General features: G+C 29.7%; 1 pseudogene; it reads left to right on the top strand.

The window, feature by feature from the left end:
- The first annotated feature begins 21,179 nt into the window (after positions 1-21,179).
- Positions 21,180-21,269, top strand: LOC148300589 (U5 spliceosomal RNA; annotated as a pseudogene).
- Positions 21,270-21,500: the final 231 nt, after the last annotated feature.

Raw genomic sequence — 21,500 nt, forward strand, 5'->3', positions numbered from 1 at the left:
CATTCTACCTATGTACACCAATCAAATCTTGTATTTATAAGTTGTTTTTATATACTTTAATTCATATTTTATTTCACATGCAAGTTCTCGGCACCATTCTTGGTTGAGTTGAGTAAATTTTTACTTAAGCAGAGACCTTCATGAAATGTATGTAAGATGCTCTCTGAATTTTACATACTCGAAGACGCCTAGAAACATGATTTTCCTCTTATGTTAATCTTATCATTTGACCAGTTATTTTACTCTCAATATTTTAAACGTGTCCAAATATTTGTTTATTTAAAGTTTAAATTAACAAAATACGGACATACTCTAGTAATTGTGAATAAAATAACTGGTCAAATTAAAAGATTAAACATATGAAAATTATGATTTCAGGAGTCTCCGAAGCATTGTTTAAATTTTAAATAAAAGTTTGGACACAAAAAACGAAAAACTTCGTTTTAATTTTCCATTTTTTTCTTTTTGTTTGTTATTAGTGTATGGTCTCGTGAAATTTTCAATGAATATTTCAGAAGTTTATTTAGGGTGGAAATAAAGGGTCAACAAACGAAATGGAGGAAAAAAATAACAATAATTTCCTACTTGTTCCACTAATAGAAATACTACCGTGAATTAATGTCCCCAGCTGAAGGCGGGTTTCATTATAGTCGTCACATTTTAATTACGCGGTGATAAATTAATTTCAAGTCATTTGCGCACTCCGCCACCGTATATCATTTCTACTAAATGAACCATCAAAAATTTTACAGCCTCATGACTGTAAAAATACCTTTCGTTCGCCGAGATAGGGCGGCCACATTCCAGTGGCGGGTAGATATGCTCAAAGTTTGGCCTTATCTGCACCCCTTAAAACATTTCCCCGCAATAAGACTGAAATTACACCGTTATTTCACCTGCATCGCGGGGCGTAAAGTATTTCTGTCATTCGTGTCGCGCACTCCAGAGAGCGCTAAACGGGGTTGCTTTAATAAATCATTGAACGAACTCATCATCACAATTTACGTTCTCCCAATGCCTAGATAATGATGTATTATTTATAATGTCACAAATATATTTTAAAAAGTCCTTTAACCAATAAAATTAAACGTGAAAATTCTCAAATTCATGTAAATAAGATTATGTTATTATTGTTTCGGCATTTACTCTGTGGTGATTAAATTATAAATGAAACACTTGGTTTTTACAACTTGAGTATAATATTATTTATTTCGACTTGTTTTGGAGGCTACAGATGCTTCTATCTACTGGTTTAAATTTAAGCTCAAACAGGCTATATTTAGTTTAAATTCAAACCCGTAGATGGAAGTATCTAAAGTTTCAAAATTTATAAATTAAGGTAACCGACATCACCGGTCTGATGATGTCGGTTATGACAAAACTCGGTTGATGGTTAAATAAAATTCATGTGGGAAAAATTACACAGCTGTTATTTTATTCTATAAATGCAGTTTCACCAAGAAATATCAGTACAAAACTAAAATCAAATTTTATTTATTTTGTTTTTCTTATAATTCTAACATTGGTTCAAATTATTTGCTCACAACGTTTTGAGTGTATCCAAATACTTGTTCACTTGCAACACTCACCATTCTACCCATGACTGACAACCATACTACTCATATCCTTCAAGAACTCCTTAGTGAGACTCTCTCCACTTAGGTATATTTTATATTATTTAAAAAAATATTGTTATTTTATTAAATTTTAATGTATGTGAATTACCTGCATAAAATTTATAAAATATATGTTCTCATAATGAAAAATGGTTTTAAAATACGGGAACTCAATTAAAATTAAGATGATGAAATTAACAGTTTTATTTAAAATGCTGTCCATATTTTTTTCAAATGTCTTCATTTGTATTTTAACGGAAACATTGTTTTCATTTTTCACGAAATGGTGTATTTCACTCAAGTCATATTTTAAGGAACTGAGGCGTTTTCCTGAGGCGTTTTCAGCATAATTATTAGCTCCCTTAATATGAAAATCTCTTGGATAAAATAACTTGGAGAGTCACATTTTTTCTGATTAATATAGCTTAATATTAACTTATGACACTGATGAATCCCCGAATTACAAAAAGATTGAAGAGGCGTTGTACTAATAATACATTTTTTTGTTTTTATTTTCAATCTTATTATTTATTTGGATTTTTTACATTATTGTGAACAGTATTTTATATTTTGACACTAAGTACGTTTAACGTAGCCTTAGTTTAAGAGTTGTGCTCTTGTCGTAATCTGGAAAGATAAGGAGGAGTTAGAGTTGTGTCTTATTTTTTTTATAAATGGGGATATGAAAGATGAAAATAGCTCGTTAGTTCATCGAAACACACTGAATAGTATAGTTAAATTATAAATTGTATTTAACGAGTAAAAATAACTTAAATACATAGACTAACAAAGTAGCCGATGAACCAAATAACTATGTAACATAATTAAAATGCAACTTTGTTTTAAAATCACCATAATTGTTTTATTATAACTTAATTATAATGTCTACCGGTTTCGAAGCTAACCGCTTTTATACAGTAATAATATTTATAGTGATTTTAAAACAATGTTACATTTTAATTATAAAATGGAAAATCACACAGTTAGTGCTCCAAACATAAATTATAAATAATTAAGTATTTTTCTTTGTAAAAAATAATCGATTAATAGTTATGTTATTATTGTTTTTAACATCCTTTATTATAAAGTCAAAATCAACAGCTTTCAAGTGATTTTCATTATTCGTTAATTATCCAACAAATTCTCTTTACAAATTCAATTTAAAATCATGGACTGCAAATATTGGGTTTTTGAGTTCATATTGAAAATGTCTACGTTGTGACTACTAATATTTTAAACATGAAAAATATACATTAAAATTCTTTGCTTAGTTCAGAATATTAAACTCAAAACTTCAAGCGCTATACTCAAAATTTAATTAACAATTTTAATAATAATTTGAAAATTGAAAATCATTCGTCAGCTTTTTTATTTTCTTGAAAATACTATCTTTCTTTTGCTTAGTTTGAAGTGTTAAAAAGATAAATTATAAAACTCTTTTCTTCCTTTTAATATAAATTGAAACTAAATATTAAATGTTGCTCATGTTTACACAGCGAATAAGTACATATCATTTTTTTCGCTATACTGTGTCCACTTACCATACGATTATTCAAAAAATGTCATGTATTTAAATTTTTCACATATTAACTTATTAATCAATAAAGCACATAAACAACATGTTGATTTAAAAAATAATTAAACTCCTACTAAATATTTATTTTTTTATTATATTTTTTTTATTTATTCTGTTTACATTTTTATTTATAACATAATACATTTGAAACATTTATACAAACGGTAAAATTGTATATTTCGATTCGCTGTGTCTCTCTAAAAAAGAGACTGAGCTCTTGTGCTTGGAGAGGGACTTACCCTCGTGGTTTAATGTTATATAATAAATGGTATGATAGTCTTTTTTTTGATATTTAATTAAGAAATTCCTTTGTTTATGTTTTTGAATGTGAACACGATCTGTTTCGAAAACAACAGAAATTATCATTAATAGATGAAAACATACACTACAATAAGAAAATACAGTTTGTAATTTCTTATGTTGATGAGAACATCTGTAGTTCTCGAAACTAGTCATGTTTACGTAAAATGACTAAAAAATGATCGTATACGTATTATATTAAAATAAACTTAAACAAATTTAAGTAATGAGATATCTAATGAAAATTGTACAAACACAAATTAAAACAATTTTATTCTACGTTAAAATCATTATGTGTTTTAGTATGACTCTCTAGTTGGTAAATTGAAGCTACAATATGATACAAACGACAAAAAATTTAGCGATACGTGTTGTTTTGAATTAAACATAAAAAATTGAGTTGCTATAACAACACAGTTCTGCCTGATTAATACACACAAACTGACCAACCATCATGCCGTTTCCGGAGTAGGCACAGAGAATAGAACGCAATCTGTCTTTGCAAACGATATTCCCCTCTTTACATTAATGAACCTCCTCATACATACCCACCGATAATTCCGACTCTTGACCTGACCACGCCTAGGTATTTAAAATACTTGAGCATGCCAAATTTTCCTCGATCTTCCCCTGTTCCTATTACCAACCACATTTGCCATATATTTTTTAAGGTTATTTCTTTACTCGTTCCATCCTCGAACCATTTAAACGCTTTTCTTAATTTTATCGATAATACTTATCTCATGTTTTGCCTCCAAATTGAAAAAACACTTGTTCAACAGTAAGCAAAATAAATATTAACAATTTTCTCAGCTAGTGGCCCACACAATCAGCCATACTTCTGAATCATACTAACGAATGTAACCAAGACCATTGCATATATAAATTAATGCAATATGGAAAATAGATAATGGGAAGAATGGTAAACGTTACCCAAGAATATGAAGTGATCGTTTAATCCAGCCAAATGCCAGGTAACAAGCCCTGGGATACTCAGATCTCCATCTTCTTTCATGTGAAAATAACGACAGATGTTTCAATTAAATTAAGACACTTGTAATATCAACAACAAAAACTTTCTTTAATTACACTCTGAGCCTAACATGTTAAGTTAAGGTAATTACTAATTTCCAATAATACCAAAGTATGGGAATGTGAGCTACTCATAATGAAGCCACCTTAGAGGGGACAACTTTAACATGGAGTTACAGTACAACGTAACAATATCGCGGTTAGGTATCGTGTAGCTACACCAGCGAGGTATTGTCTCGCCGCTACTTCTTGCGGCGCATTAATAATGTAGGTACAGATCTACTGAATATGCGGCGCCTTATCTAAGCCGCCTAATTTGTCGGTAAATTGTGAAAAGCAGACCGCTGTAATGCCGGCTGGAGCTGCTCAGCCGCGCACCCGTTTTTAGCGGGATTTAGAATGCTTACCTAATTGTTCCTTGTTGATTTACCTACGTTCTTGTACCTTAGTGAAACAACTGCACCAACTAAAATAATGTTTCACAAAGTACGTACTTACTAGCTAAAGTACACTCTGGTAAGAAGGATTACAGGGAAAATATACCACACAACAAGGCATAATATACATATCGAATCATATGTAATTACATTTCTCAACTTAATGAAATGAGTTGCAATACATTTATTTTCTCGTAAATCAATTATTGAGTTACTTAAAGTTATTGTACTGTAGCATATCAATAAATAAATTAATAAATTCTTAAATTTTGGTTTCGTTTACTGGAACGATAACTCACTATGCAGCCAAAGGGAAATAAATTTTATTTATTTAAATCTTCTTCTTCCTTCTTATAGATCCGAGGATCCGTCTGTTCCGTTATCCATCTCTTGTGTTGTGGACTACAAGTTACGCCATCGCTTTATAGGTCCTGTAGGTGGTCTTCTTCCTGTAAAAAGTAATCACTTAAACCGGCCAATAGCTAGACCTCTATTTTAGCGGTCAGCACAGGAATTGTAATAATCAGCGGGTATGTATGAGAGGATGTATGAATGTGGAAGAGGCAAAAAATGTTTGCAAAAACAGAATGGTATAGTATTTTATTTTTTTCTGCCTACTCCAGCGGGCAAGCGGCGTTATAATTAGTAAGCTAGTTTTATTAAAAACATTCGATGTTTTTTAGACGAATCGTGAGATCTAACTCGTAAACCTAACAATGTAACCATTGGAAATCCCGCAATATAAATTTAATATCGAGTGAAAAAAAATGTTCGGGTAGTTATGGCGAAGTCGTAAAAGAAGGGAGTCACTTCATCTGGGGACTAGTTAGGGGCAGAGTGAAGGGGGTGGAGATCAGGGTAGGTTTAAAATATAATTACGTTTCAGCACTTTTGATTCACCGCAATTCGCTTGATTGCGTACGGCACTTCGATATTCTCGCAACAGTGTTACTAGAATTTTCAAAAATAATTGTTTTCTTACCTAAAACAATTAATATTTTATATTGTTTATAAAATGTTTTCGTGTTCAAAATATCACTCACCACTTAAATATTAAAATTAAATATTTTTTAAATTGTTCCCACTCCTGACTTCTGATCGGCCAATGTCGTTTAGTTTTCAAATTAGTAATCGCTTTTCTGAACAGAATGTTCTTACTCTATGTATAAGTAGGTATGTATAATTTTAACTTATGTCAGTGATTAGAGCACATACAGTAAGCAGGATACCATAAAGAATGTGGGCATGTTGGTGACACGGTAGAGACAATGACATAGAAAATATAATAAAAACCAGTTACTTACTTTGAGCTACCTAGTAATGCATATTTGTGATAAATCAAAGTCAAATAACTATCAATGTTTAACTGCTAATTTTCCACTACCTTACCACATAACAGATACAAATACGTTCGATTACCGAAACAGGCTATTTTTTTTTAAATATTATAAAAGCTCATATTTTAAATATAATTTTTAAGATTAAAGCACTTACTTTGTGGATCATTGTATAGTAATTAGGAGAAATTATTATTATTAGGAGAAATAAAAAAACTTTGTTTTTTCTAGTTTTTTTTTTTAGTTTCGGCAACAACCTGTTGCCATCTTCAGGGTTTGTTTATTTTTTCCTGTGATTTGTTAGGAATGTTTTAACAAGTTATTTTTTATTAAATCATTTAAATCTTTACCGGTTCCTCTGATTAATAAAACATTTTATTTAATCTGTTATTATAAAGAAAGGTATTTTGTGTTAATCCTATACCTATGTTATTCATCATAAAGATACTGAAAAATCATTTCTACTCTTTTTGACATGTACCTGAATTATTTAAAATAAAATAAAAATATTGAAAAATCCAGTTAGTTGAAGGAGAACATCTAATAATAATCTATTTTCTTATTCCATTTCTTGAGAATTTCATCATATTTTTATCAAAGTGAAACGTGGTCGCAATATTAAAGACGTATTTTCAGAAAAATACATTTTTTTGCCAAATATGCGGGTTTATTAAAAAGGAAAAAATTCAATTTTATATATATATACAATATATATATATATATATATATATATATATATATATATATATATATATATATATATATATATATATATATATATATATATATATACATATATATATATATATATATATATATATATATATATATATATATATATATATATATATATATATATAATATATAAATATATATATATATATATATATATATATAAATATATAAATAAATATATATATATATATATATATATATATATATATATATATATATATATATATATATATATATATATATATATATATATATATATACATATATATATATATTCCGAAATAATAAGGACGGCTGGAAGAGTTATCAAGACAGTTGTGAGAATGGAACAAGAAAAGAGACCAAATTAAAAAAAGTAAATCTATAAACGCTCCCATCTGTGTATTCCAGTTTATCCTTCAATACTATAAGTGAAATAGACTTTTAATACTACAAAAGAAAGGACAAAAAAAATTTAATTTAAAAAAATATTATTGATTATTTATTAGGGTATAAATAAGTTTTTTTTTACTTAATATATGAAAATAGACCAAGTACTTAAATATGTTTATAAAACCCCACACTGAAAATAAAGTCAGTAATTATTTTTCTTATTTTTTCTTTTTGAGATCTCATTAAAGATGAAGAAGAACATGGAAGTCTGGGCATTTACGGGGCTGACGACCGTCTTAGGCTGGTTTGAGTGATCACTTTACACGCGTGTATCATTCACCAATTCTACCCATTATTGACAACCACACTATTCAAATTCTTGGAAGTTCTATATATATGAACCAATTTAGAAACCTTGTTCTCGAATCACTAGAACTTCACTTGAGACATCTGGGCATTTACGGAGCTGACGACCTATGACGGTCAATGACGGCCTATGACCTATGACCTATGACGGCCTATGACGGTCGTCAGCCCCGACTTCCATGTTCTTCTTCATCTTTGCTGAGATATCAAAAAATAATATGAAAATAACTCCTGTAATTGGATAATCCAGATTTTGTGAACAAGTATTTGGAAACACTCAAAATGTTGTGAAGTAATTATTTTACTTTTGTTTGTACATTTTATAGAAATTTTGTACCAGTCCTAATGTATAAAAGCGAAGACTGAATCCTGTCGAAGCTTAGCCTCTTGGATTGTCCATAAAAATAATATTTGATTATATGTTTAAAAAATGAGATATGGAAGTGATAAAAATTAGAAGTAAGCATATGGAAAAAACCTAGATTAAGATGGTTAGATCATCTGGAATGGATTGATCGTAAAACAAATTTGCGTTGTGAATGTGATTTATAGTAAACCCATTGTGTTATAAAGTTTATCAAATAATTTACAGTGGAAGGTTCGAAGATATAGAAAAGATGACTAATGCTAGTAAATAAAGGAGAGTTTGGCTCCCATTATGGAAGCAACAGAACGCAATGGTTAGCTCGTTAATTAGTCAGTATTACCGACGATATTAATGAAGAGAATTTTCCCGGCAGTTTTCAAAACATTTTGGCGCTGAATCGCCAATGTACCCACCAGGAGATAATAAAGTATCGGGGTAGTAATAGTCCTCGTCGTAAAGTACTCTTCACTTAACAGGATTACTGTTCTAATTCCGTTAGCCTGGGTTTAGTGCAGTCCACAAAACCGATCTTCTGGTCACGAGGATTATGGTTGGCCCTGCTAACAGTTCCTATGGACCAAACTAATGGGAACTAAGCTCAAATTTATATTTTTGACCCTTTTTGTAAGCTACTTTCTATAGAAAACAGGGCTTTCACAATTTAATTGAAAGCGTGAGAGTAAAATATCGTTTTTACTCTAAATAACTAGATTTTTTTTACAACATTTTGAGTGTGTCCAAATACTTGTTCACAAAATCTGGATCATCTCCAATTACAGGAGTTATTTTCATATTATTTTCTGACATCTCATCAAAGATGAAGAAGAATATGGAAGTCTGGGTATTTAGGGGGCTGACGACCGTCATAGGCTGGTTTAAGTGATCACTTTACAAATTCTTGGAAGTTCTATATATATATATATATGTGAACCAATTTTAGAAACCTTGTTCTTGAATCACTAGAACTTCACTAGAGACATCTATTGGTGAGATGTAAAGAAGCTTTTTACTAAGCAAAAACTCTTATATTAGTATGTGAGGTCCGAATCCTGGATTATAATCACACACATGAGAAACGCCAGAAAATACCATTTTCATTTTTATTATTTAAGCTTACAATTTGACCAGATACTTTATTTACAATATTTTGAATGTGTCCAAATGCTGGTTCACAAAAGAGATTTTTTTACATTAATAGTGGTGACCAGTTTAATATTTAATTCTTATTAAGCATGTAATCCATTTAATCCCTCAGTCGATCCTTAATTCTTGTTTTTTAAAGGATTAATTTCCAAACCCTTTATTTAAAATCCTTCATATAATTAAACATTCATGTTACAAATACTAAGAACAATAAGAAATAATAAAACTTACTTACCAACTAACTATCACACTATCTGTGGGGGTAGGCAGAGAGAATAGAACGCCACACCAATCTATCTTTGCAAATAACCTTCACCTCTTCAATGTTTTTTGCATATTTTCATATATACCCGCTGATTATTCCGACTTCTGACCTGACTGACCACATTCAAGTGTTAAATTCCTGATCATGCCAACTTTTCCTCGATCTTCTATTCTACCCATGATTGACAACCACACTTCTCAAATTTTCGAAACTCTTAGATATATTGATCAATCTTATGACACAGTACATTTGAGTTCACAACAGTCATCTATGTCGGGTTAAAAAAATGTAAATCAGGGACCCTTTGATTTATATGGAAGATCCGAACCCTGAATTATTTTTATGAACTGGGAAACGCCTGAAAACATGATTTTCGATTTTTTATTTTTCTTATAATTTCACGGATTATTTTTATTCGTAACAAATATTCACAAATTTTTAACAAATATTTGGATACACTCAAAATATATTTATTAATTTGGCGTTAAATTTGTAGAACTTCATTCAAATTTATGTGTTAATTTTTAAATCAAACAAAGATTTTTTGAGTCTACTAAGTTGTATTTTATGAAAAAAACACATAAAAATGAATATTGTGCCAATTGTTTCGCCTAGTTATGGCATTTTCAAACGAATAAAATACAACTTAGTGGACTCAATAAATCTGTGTTTGGTTTAAAAATTAATACATGGTAAAAATGTTGTGATATTTTTTTAGTTCATAAAATAAATAAAAATAACTTCTAACCCTTATCCGTACACAATGGTGCATAGGACGCTGCATCAAGATGATTCAATGTTTAGTTTTTTTAGAAAATATGAAAGCAGGGTGATCAATCCTACGCTTTAGGTTTCAATCCAGGATAATATTAAATAAATTATATAGTGGAAAAATACATTTATTTATTTGGACCCCCTAGGATTCGAGCCCGGGACCCCCAGCATGGCATCCAAATGCTCTAACCACTACACTATGGAGGCGAACAAAATACATAAAATCATATAAAAATATAAAAATAAATTTTACCTTTTACAAAATGTCTGTTCCCAGGAAGGCATTAAAGTTCTTTAAGAAGAACGCGATAAATGACCTTAAGAAGTCTTATCAGGATCTTAATCCGATGTGCGAGTATCCCCCTTCATCCGGGAGGTTCAAAGAGCTTTAAGGCGTTGAAAACTACCATCTGGAAAGGGTTGTAATCTGTTGATAAAGTCTTTCTTTTCTCATTCATCTAGCCGGAAAATTCACCGAGCTCTAATACTTACACTGTGCGACCTAGCGCGTGTGGTCATTCGGAGTCTGGCTATTACGAGCAACTCCACGAATTACATTATTTTATCAACGAATTCTCTTCACAACTTAGCACCGGCTGTTGTTATAAACTTTAAGTCCATTTCAACAAAAGCTTGCATCGGTTTTTAAGCTTGTGACTTACCCGTTACAATTTATCCACTGTCCATATATTTTTATTTAAATGTTTTTTTAATCAAATTCAAAACACCGTAAATCGTCATTACTAAAATTTTAAAAGAAACTTTTTTTAAATTATCATGGTATTAGCGATGCGAAAGGATAACTAAAATATTTCGGTAAACTTTTTTTTTAACTTCGGTTAATGGTATTTACTACAATAACTATCATTTTATTGGTATTATTTTTTTAGAAAGAAAAGTGAAGGTAAATCACGGTTTAAACCCTAAAATGTGTCGAAAAAAACATAGAATTATCAAAAGAAGGATCGAAGTTGACTGAATGCAGTTCAAATGCCATCTCTCAGATAAATGTGCTGCAAAACGATGTATGGTAGATGTTCGAATGATATAAGAAAAGAATTGGAAAACATTGAATGTGAAAAGATAAAAATTATAATATAAATTTAATATATCAAAAATAAGAGTTTTGAATCGTAAATCGATATGTTAAGTGATTATTCAACCGATTATCTGAACAATTCGCCAACTCACAAATGACTCATTTATCCGACGTGCAAACAATCTCTCTAAGGTTAATACAACATATGTGTACAAGGAATTGGACACACTCGTTTATATTTTGTACATTAAAAGCATTGTTAACTTTATGTTATGGAAATATAACACTCTCCTTATCATTCATCATTCAAAACAATAAGTTAAGCAACTAATAAAGACAAAAGGAATAACCAATCAAATTTAACTACAAGTTCACTTTTTTAAAATATTCCTACTGTGATAAAAAATAATTCATTTTCTTTTTTTTTTAAATTGTAGAAATGCCAGACCATAACAATTTTATTTTAATCTAAATTTGACCTGGCGATGGAATGATTATTCCGAAACCGATAGTCACGAAGTAGTGTTTTATGTTTTTCATCTTAAATAAAAAAAACTGATTTTTTGAGTTTCAGATAATTTTCAAACCAATGAAATTCGTTTGAAAACACCATAAATAGGCGAAAATGTCACAAAATTGATTTTTATGTGTTTTTTTAAACAACAAAATACAACTTAGCAGACTCAAAAAATCAGTGTTTGATTTAACGTTTAATATATAACATTTTGAGTGTGTCCAAATACTTGTTCACAAAATCTGGATTATCTCCAATTACAGGAGTTATTTTCATATTATTTTAATTAATGTTGTAAATAAATTATCTGGTCAAATTATAAGCTTAATAATAAAAATGAAAATGGTATTTTCTGGCGTTTCTCATGTGTGTGATTATAATCCAGGATTCGGATCTCACATACTAATATAAGAGTTTCTGCTTAATTAAAAGCTTCTTTACATCTCACCAATAGATGTCTCTAGTGAAGTCCTAGTGATTCATGAACAAGGTTTCTAAATTGGTTCATATATATAGAACTTCCAAGAATTTGAGTAGTGTGGTTGTCAATAATGGGTAGAATTGGTGAATGTTACACGTGTGTAAAGTGATCACTCAAACCAGCCTATGACGGTCGTAAGCCCCGTAAATGCCCAGACTTCCATATTCTTCTTCATCTTTGATGAGATGTCAAAAAATAAAAAAAAATTTAATATATAAATTAAAATGGAGTTTTACAAATTTAACTCCAAATCTATTAATAAGTAGCGTTATTATACAAAATGGACGATGAGTGATAAGGAGAGTGTAACACTCATTTATTTATATTTTTAAGAAAATTTTTTGTGATTTCGTAGTTGACTGCAGAATAGCTTGAATGTCAGCAGCGCGTACATTTCTGCACCAAGTTCATTTTTAAAGAACTGAAGGTTGAAAAGGAACATGATAAATTTCCCGGCTCCCCGTGTTTAGCAGTCCATAGAAATTGTTTCCCGAGCGCTTGGGAACCACGCCATGTGCTACGTCATAAGGTGTAACGTATTCTTCACAAGAATATCGCTTCGTGAAAAATTCAATCGTATTCCCATATTACTGCATTCTGTTCTTGATGCTTTCATGATGCTCCATCCGTCAGAGCATACGACAAACTGTCAAATCGCAAATCAATGATGGGCATACATGCATATGTACATGCATACATGTGTCTACGTACATTGTACATGTATGTTCAAAAGTACAGTTGCCTCCGTGCTGTAATAGCTAGCGTACCGTACTGGAGGTCTCAGGTTCATTTTTCATGGAGAGTGAAAATAAACATTTGTTATTTTAAACTAATAATTATTTAATATTTACCTGGACCGCAGGAGTAATCAACTTGCCTGGATGTAAGTTACGATCAAGATAAAACTGTATCAATACGATCCATTTCCCTATTCACCATTGGGTGTGGATAAGGGTAAGAATATTTGAATGACTCTACTGAATAGTTTATCGTAAATCAGACGTTCACTCGCGGAATGATTGAAGGATTAAATATAATAATTGTTCGAATGTAAGTAATAAGTTTCACCCCTTTTTTAAAGTTCTTTTATTTGTATTTTAAAAGCATTGGGTAACTTTGTGGTTTGCTAATAAAACACTCTATCATTCATCGTTCACTTTGTGAAAAACCCCATAAAAACACTACTTCATGACTAGCGGTTTCGGAATAACAATTCCATCATCAGATCACAATATACAGTTGACATGATGATGGAATAGTTATTTCGAAGTGGTATTACACAGAGTGAACGATAATTGATAAGTAAAATGTCTTCTTTTTATTTTTTAAAGTTATTTTTTTATTTTATGAAAATAAACAAATGAAAATTACGTATATTTTCAGTTTTGACAGTTTTATTAATTATTTTTATAATTGTATATAATTTTATTGCATTGCCTAACGAACAAGGGTAATTCCTGTTGTCATCAAAGTCGTCAAGGACCGTTTACTCATTCAGTTACCAGCTTCATGTCGAAACCGGATGGAGATAAGTATCAAATATAAAAGTGGTTAAAAACAAAGGTTTAATTATATTTAATAAAGTTTTCATAAATGTGCACAAATTATCTGTAAAAAATATTGAAGATAAAATCATACTATTTATTTGATTTTTTTTCACAATGAATGATATTTTCTAAAATATCGTTTGGTAAGCAAAAATATAAAAATGTTAATGCTTTTCGAGACTACCTCACTTACGAAATATGCAAGTTTTTGTATAAGTGATAACATGAGTTAATTATAACAAATTGCGATTTAAAAACAGAAGTATCTAAAATCATCCAAGGATAATCGGAATGAATCTTTATTTTCTAATTCAAATAATTTCCTTTTCTCATCAGATGCATTATTTTTCGAATTCTGCGTATTTCCTATTAATCTCAAATGAAGAACCGATTATTTACTGACCTGAATCACCCCATTGTTCGGTAACGAGATAGAAAACGTTTAAAGAGATACTTGTATGTATCAGAAGTATTGATTTAAGAACTAATCCCTCTTTTTCCTACTTTCCCAACAGGGAGTTTTTTCCCGACATTCGTTTTTCTATTATATGCGTGTTTCTATTGCAAAAACTTTCGGAAGAGAGGAGGAGAGGAAGAAACTTTTCGCATCCAAACCGTTCCAACAAAGAGAGTACTATTTTTTAAAGAGGGATCACATGAATCAAACGATTTTAAAGAGAATTGTTAATTTTGTATGTATGTTAAATATTAAAATCAAACACTGATTTTTAGAGTCTACTTAATTGTATTTTATTACTAAAAACACATAAAAATAAAATTGTAACAATTATTTCGACTTGTAATGGCATTCTCAAAGAATGGTTTATATTTATGAATTTTTTCATTTTGAATATTTAAACCGAATATGTATGATGCTAATAACGTTACTATAAATGTATAATTTCATTTATGTTTTTTCTGTTTTAATAATAAAAATACGTAAAATATCTTGTCATTAAATTATCGTTAAAGAAGGTTAAAATCGTTAGTCACGTCTCATTTGCGCCATCTCATTAAATTCACCCTTAAAAAAGTGTTTAGTTTTAGTGCCTAAATCGATATAGCATGTTATCCCCTATCGGCGATTATTTAATGTCCTTTTATTTACAGGTATGCACTTTTTTATTACATGTTTTTTATTTAAATTGTTTTCATTATTTGATAAACATGGGCACTTTTGTTTCTAAAATTTTATGAAGTAATGGAATATTTCTAGGAGTTATCTTTTTATATTTCATATTATTTATTTATTTAAGTGATTTAAAACACATTTTATTAAAGAACGATATATTTTAACTTTATTTTATCATTATTGCTACAAAAATATTAATCACTTATAAAATTACCATCAATTTATAAAACAATACTAAATATATTCATGCATTATTTAAAAATCCGACATAAAAATCAATTAATAACCCGCAATCAATTGTCTTTTTTTACTATTATTATGATGAAATGCTGTAATTGAATTTAATAATAAAATTTATAAGGTTATTGACATATGAAAATTTTATATAATTTGAATTCACTTCAGTTTAAAAAAAAAATGAATGTCATATTTGTACATGACATAAAATTGTCATGGCATTTGTCTAGCCTCTAACCAGTCTAATAATATTGGTAACGATCAGTCCAAAATTAAAACAGGCTATTTAATTTTTATATAAAATTTATTTTTACAAAGAAAAGTTAGAAAAACCTTTATTTTATATAACATTGTCTAGAAACAGTTCAGCTTTCTGATTTGTAAAATTATTTTCTATATTTTCAAATTTGTGATTTCGTTTTTGTACTACTCGTTTTTGTTCAGGTTCCTATTTCAATATTGAAAAAATTCTTTCATAATTTTTCAAATCGTTTATCTATGATACTTTCCTCGATTCAACAAAGTGGGGGCTAAACCAGTGGACGGCAACCTTTTGAAAGACTGGGTAAAAAAAATACAATTATAAAAATTTAATTTGACAAATATGTAAAAGTTCCATATAAAAAAATCAGCATGATGATTTACATCCACGTAATGGTTTTCCGTGTTTCGAGATACTGGCTAAGATCTTTAAATTTATTAATCCATAGTACCTACAGAACATTTTCATTCAATTTATTACAATTCTAGATTATTTATTCCAATATATTCAATCTTTCAAAAAAAATAAACATCATCATCATATTTTCTTGGAGGGCAGTTCAAAATGTAGTGGGTATTTCAATCGCTCTCGGGTAGTGGGTTGCCGACCTCTGGGCAAAACCATAACACCTTACTTCATCCTGAGGAGGGATGAGCACCATTTCGATTCCCGCTTTCCGTTCTCCGATTGACTCCTTTTACCAATCGGACCGAAATGAAACTCGGGCCAAACTAATCCTAAAGCGGATTTCACTTTGGTTTAGAAACTAGATCGACAAGTTACCTATCTAGCGAGACTTGCGCCATTACCCCTACGCGACAGGAGAGCCATTTTATATTGCCTATGTATAAATGCAAATGTATATTACCTATTACCTACGTTCGGGGAGCGATTAGCCAAGACGCTCTATGAATAATGGAAAACGTCAGATGGGTCGGTAGTTCCGGAATTTGACGCGCGGCGCTGCTTGCTAGCAGCGAGCTAATAACGGCGTCTAATGGCAAAACTATTCCCGAACTTTGAACAAGTTTTTGCTTGGCAAAGTTCAAATTCAAAGGCGTGAAGTATCGGCTTCGCTCGTCTATGTTTTACTTTTAGTTTGTACACACATATTCAATATATCAAAACAGTTATCTTTTTCTTAACGCAACTTATGTTTTGCTAATATTTCGAAAATAAAAATAATAATTTATGTTTTCCTAGTTTTAAATTATTTATAATTTATCCAAACCAAAATATCTTTATTGACCTTTTGTTATAAATAATAACGATGCTGTGTTTAAAAATTATTATTAACTTTGTGGTATGGCAATATAAATTTCCCCTTATCATTCATGTTCGTCGAAATGAAATACCACGTTTAACTTTTAAAAGTGATATACACAAATTGAACGATAAACGATAAGAAGCGCATTTAATTATAATTGAGTATAAACAATTATTATTAATAAGGAAAAATATATAAAAAGGTTTAGTGGTAATGCATTTGGCTATCATGCTGAAGATCTTTGATTTGATCTCCGGGATGGTAAAATAAATTAAATTTATTTTGATCCTTGATATTAATTAAACATTACCTTGGATTACCTGAGAGGCAGAAGTGCTACCTTTGCTATACGATATCAATGATCGATACCATATTGTGCCCTATGCAATATTGGGTGCTGATATATATATATATATATATATATATATATATATATATATATATATATATATATATATATATATATATATATATATATATATATACATATTTATATATATATATATATATATATATATATATATATATATATATATATATATATATATATATATATATATATATATATATATATATATATATATATATATATATATATATATATATATATATATATATATATATATATATATATATATATATATATATATATATATATATATATATATATATATATATATATATATATATATATATATATTTATTTATTTATATATATATATATATATATATATATATATATATATATATATATAAATAAATATATAAATATTTATATTTTAATTATATAGTTTTAACAATGACTTATAAAAGTCGAAAAAGAGTCAAAAGCGGCATTGATGAAAGAAAAAAATTTTAAAAAATTATTAAATTAAATTATTTTAGGCATGTGAGAAACCTTCGTACATTCAGACAATATGTATAAACATTAAAATCTGTTTGAATTACTTCACATTTACAAAGTTATTTGAATGGCTTACTCTTCTGTTTATGAAAACGAAAAAAAAGTTACTCCACATTATTATATTTAAATATCACTTCTCACTAATACAATAGGGTTAGATTTGAATCACCAACGGAAGATAAATAAGTTGAGATTTTTTATGAAACAATCACACGTCCTCAGCGCTTTGGCGGTAATGAAGAAGAATTACTTGTAGTAAGGCGCTATGGCTTCCTCCAAGTCGGCTTAAGGGCTGTAAAGTGTATTGAACAGTGAGGGGAGTCAATAAAGACCTACCCGGACCGCCCGTGTGTTGAACTTGAAGTTTAGAAACTAAATTAACTTGAGGAGAATAGCTTTAAACTAACGCTCTCCTTTCTCCACCACATATAAGAGCTTCGAGAGAGAGGCGTGACTCAAAATCTGCAGCTTGAAAATTCCAAGAATTACATAGTAGCTCGTGAAATATTTTCATTTACAGGCAAAGAGAACTAATATACACATATTTAACTTTTCCTAATAACAATATTATTTTACAAGATTTTGAGTGTGTCCAAATACTTGTTCATAAATCTAGATAATCTTCAATTATAGGAGTTATTTTTCATATTGTTTGAAAAAACATTTTGAGTGTGTCCAAATACTTGTTCACAAATCTAGATTACAGGAGTTATTTTTATATTGTTTATAATATATATGATAAAAAATAATTTAAAAATATTTTGGGCAATATTTTAATGTGTTCAAATATAAGGAGTTATATTTTTTTATATCTCAACATAGATGAAGAAGAATATCGAAATCAGGGTATTTACGGGGGTTCTTTTACCTTTTGAAATTTGAGTAGTGTGGTTATCAATCATGGGTAGAATGTTACTTCGAATGTTATTGAAAGCAATCTCTTAAAAAAGCCCATGAAGTGTCATGAGATCTTTAAATATTTCAAAGACTTCCATATTTTTCTTGATCTATGCTGAAATGTCAATGGATGTTGTAACTTTCGAAATTAATTTTGATTTTTTTGTTATGCATTCACTACTAATTATTTTAGTACCAACACATTTTGTATAAAATGGGTTTCTCAAACTGAGAAAACCATTATAGATTTGTGAAGCATCTGTCGTTTTTATAAGGAAGAAGTTGGAAGTTTGAATACCTAATTAATGGCTGGATTAATTCATCACTTTATACGCTTGTGTAATTCTGTCCATTATCTAGCACTAATTGTTTTTAAGATATACATATAATACATTGCATTCCTTTCATATGGTATTTTACTTTTAAATTACATATATGGAGGTGTGGCTGAAAATGGCGCCTTAAATTGAGAAATTTGTGAAGTCTATAGCTTCTTCAAATTGATAAAGTTTTACTTTTTAGTTTCATCAGATACAACGATGATAATCAAATACAAAAATAGTGATCTTTTATTTAATGTTATTCATACGCATTCTGCTTCTAACAGATGACAACTTTGCTCATTAAATGAATTGCTGAATTTCCTGATTACACCTTCCTCAGTACTATTTCAAGCACCGTGGTAAAAAAAGGTTAGAAAACCAAATGATTGATCTTACATTCTCACTGATATGAATATTAACTTTCTACATAGTTCCCTTAAAATACTGTCTAGTTTTTACAGGGTATTATGAATCTCCATCCCTTGACTAGTTCTATAGAACAACCGCAAAACGGTTGAAGAGGAAAGTTGGGAAGACGTTCGTTTGAATTTTGATCACTTGCGTGATATTGTATTATCAGACAATATAATTGGACGTTATCCTCGCGAGGATTCGCTACAGTTCCCCAATACTTCATATAACTACTTATCTCATTGTGGGCGCTAAATACCTCGTGTAATTGTGCAAAGTTTCCGGTGCCTTCCCAACTTTAATTATTTCTATAATACCCGGAGAAATGGTGATATCGTCAAAAGCTGCGAATTTCTCTCAATTTCCAGGGATAATATAATCAAAGATTTTGTGAGTATTTCAATTTATTTATTTGTGTTGGCTATTTTCTCATAATCAATGTGTTGGTGAAAAAATGGCATGATCAAATATTTCAAAATGGTATGTATGTAGAGATGCATAAATCAGGAAGAGGCAAAGATTGTTTTGTATATTTTGAATTACCTAACATCCAAATGACTCGGAAATCTAGCTCATGTAACACTGCTTATCATATTATAGCCCTACCTAGGCTTTAACATTATAAATTTTATAGTATATCTACAAGTTTATCTACTTGTGAGTGGATTTACTGTTTATGTTTACAAGTTACTATATTTTAACTTTAAAGTTACTATATTTTCATTATATCCTAAAATAAAAATTCTAGGCAAAAACACTCACTACAAAATTGTTTGCAAAGACTTTTTATGAAGGCAAAATTATCAGCATTACGCTTAAAAAACCCATCTGGGGCTATATTAAATACATATAACGGTAAAAAATAACACTTTAATATATTTTGGCTCCTATAGAAATTGAGCCTGGGACCTCCAGCGCGGTAACCAAACGCGGTTACTACTACACTATGGAGGTGGATCAATATGTAGTTTTTATCTGATTTAATTGATAAATATATGAGGATATCAATTGTGTTTTATTCTGATTTCCAAAAACAATTTCCTCTTTTTATTTGAAATCTCATCATAAATGAAGAAGAATGTTGAAGTCTGGTTATTTACGGGGCTTACGACCAGACATCCATATTCTTCTTCATCTATGTTGAGATATCAAAAAACAATATGAAAAATAACTCTATTATCTATAACTCTATCTAATCCAGATTTGTGAACAAGTATTTGGACATACTCAAAATGTTGTAATCAATTTCCTCTAATTTTCTTTACTTAATACGTATTGCAAATGTAGCCTAACCCACCCGCCGTAAGTGTTATAGGAAAATACGTGACTATAGTCTGTACGTATGCGTTTTATCACACGTAAACCGGTGTGTGCTCATCATTGGTGCCAAGTAAAGTGAGGCGTAATGTAACATAATGAGACTCCTAATGGATGAACATTGGTACAGACGGTTCTATTTGAATACCCGTATTCAGGTATTCTTATATCGGAATAGTCTACCTCAGAGGTGGAATAATGGAGCTTTGCTCAACATGTTTAAAAAGGGACTTATCTGAATTTGAATCTGACAAAATTAAAAGACATAATAATAATAAAACCCTTATCCGCACCCCAATGGTGCATAGGGCACTGCGTTATATAAACGCAGTGTTATCTTGATCGTTTACACATGAAGGAAAGGTGATCAGCCCTCCGCTTCAGGTACCAGTCCAAGGTAATATTGAATAAATATGACAGTGAAAAAATTACTTATATTTATTTAACCCCCTTGGGATTCGAACCCGGGATCTCCAGAACGGTAGCCGAGCGCGCTGACCATTACACTACGGAGGCGGACATAGACATACACTCTGGTTTCCCTTCAATACGAATAAATCTTTCGCCTTTTACTAAAGATTTCCGTGGAGGGGAGCACTCAAAAGACATAAGAAACTAAAAACAATAATCTTGAAAGTCAATGTCTAAAAAGAGTAACAAAGAAGAAAAAGACCAGGCTAACTCTGTAAATAAGATAAAAATTATAATTTCAATGTAACTTTGTTTTAAATTCACTATAAATATTTTATTTTAACTTAATTATAATGTCTACCGGTTTCGAAGCTAACCGCTTTTTTTATTAAGACTGATTAATACTTACACACTTTGTACTTAAAATTTAAAATCAAC

The sequence above is a fragment of the Brachycentrus maculatus genome, unplaced genomic scaffold, assembly GCF_059751285.1.
Source record: "Brachycentrus maculatus isolate JH-2025_06_01 unplaced genomic scaffold, ASM5975128v1 h1tg000692l, whole genome shotgun sequence".
NCBI classification, from domain to species: Eukaryota; Metazoa; Arthropoda; class Insecta; order Trichoptera; family Brachycentridae; genus Brachycentrus; species Brachycentrus maculatus.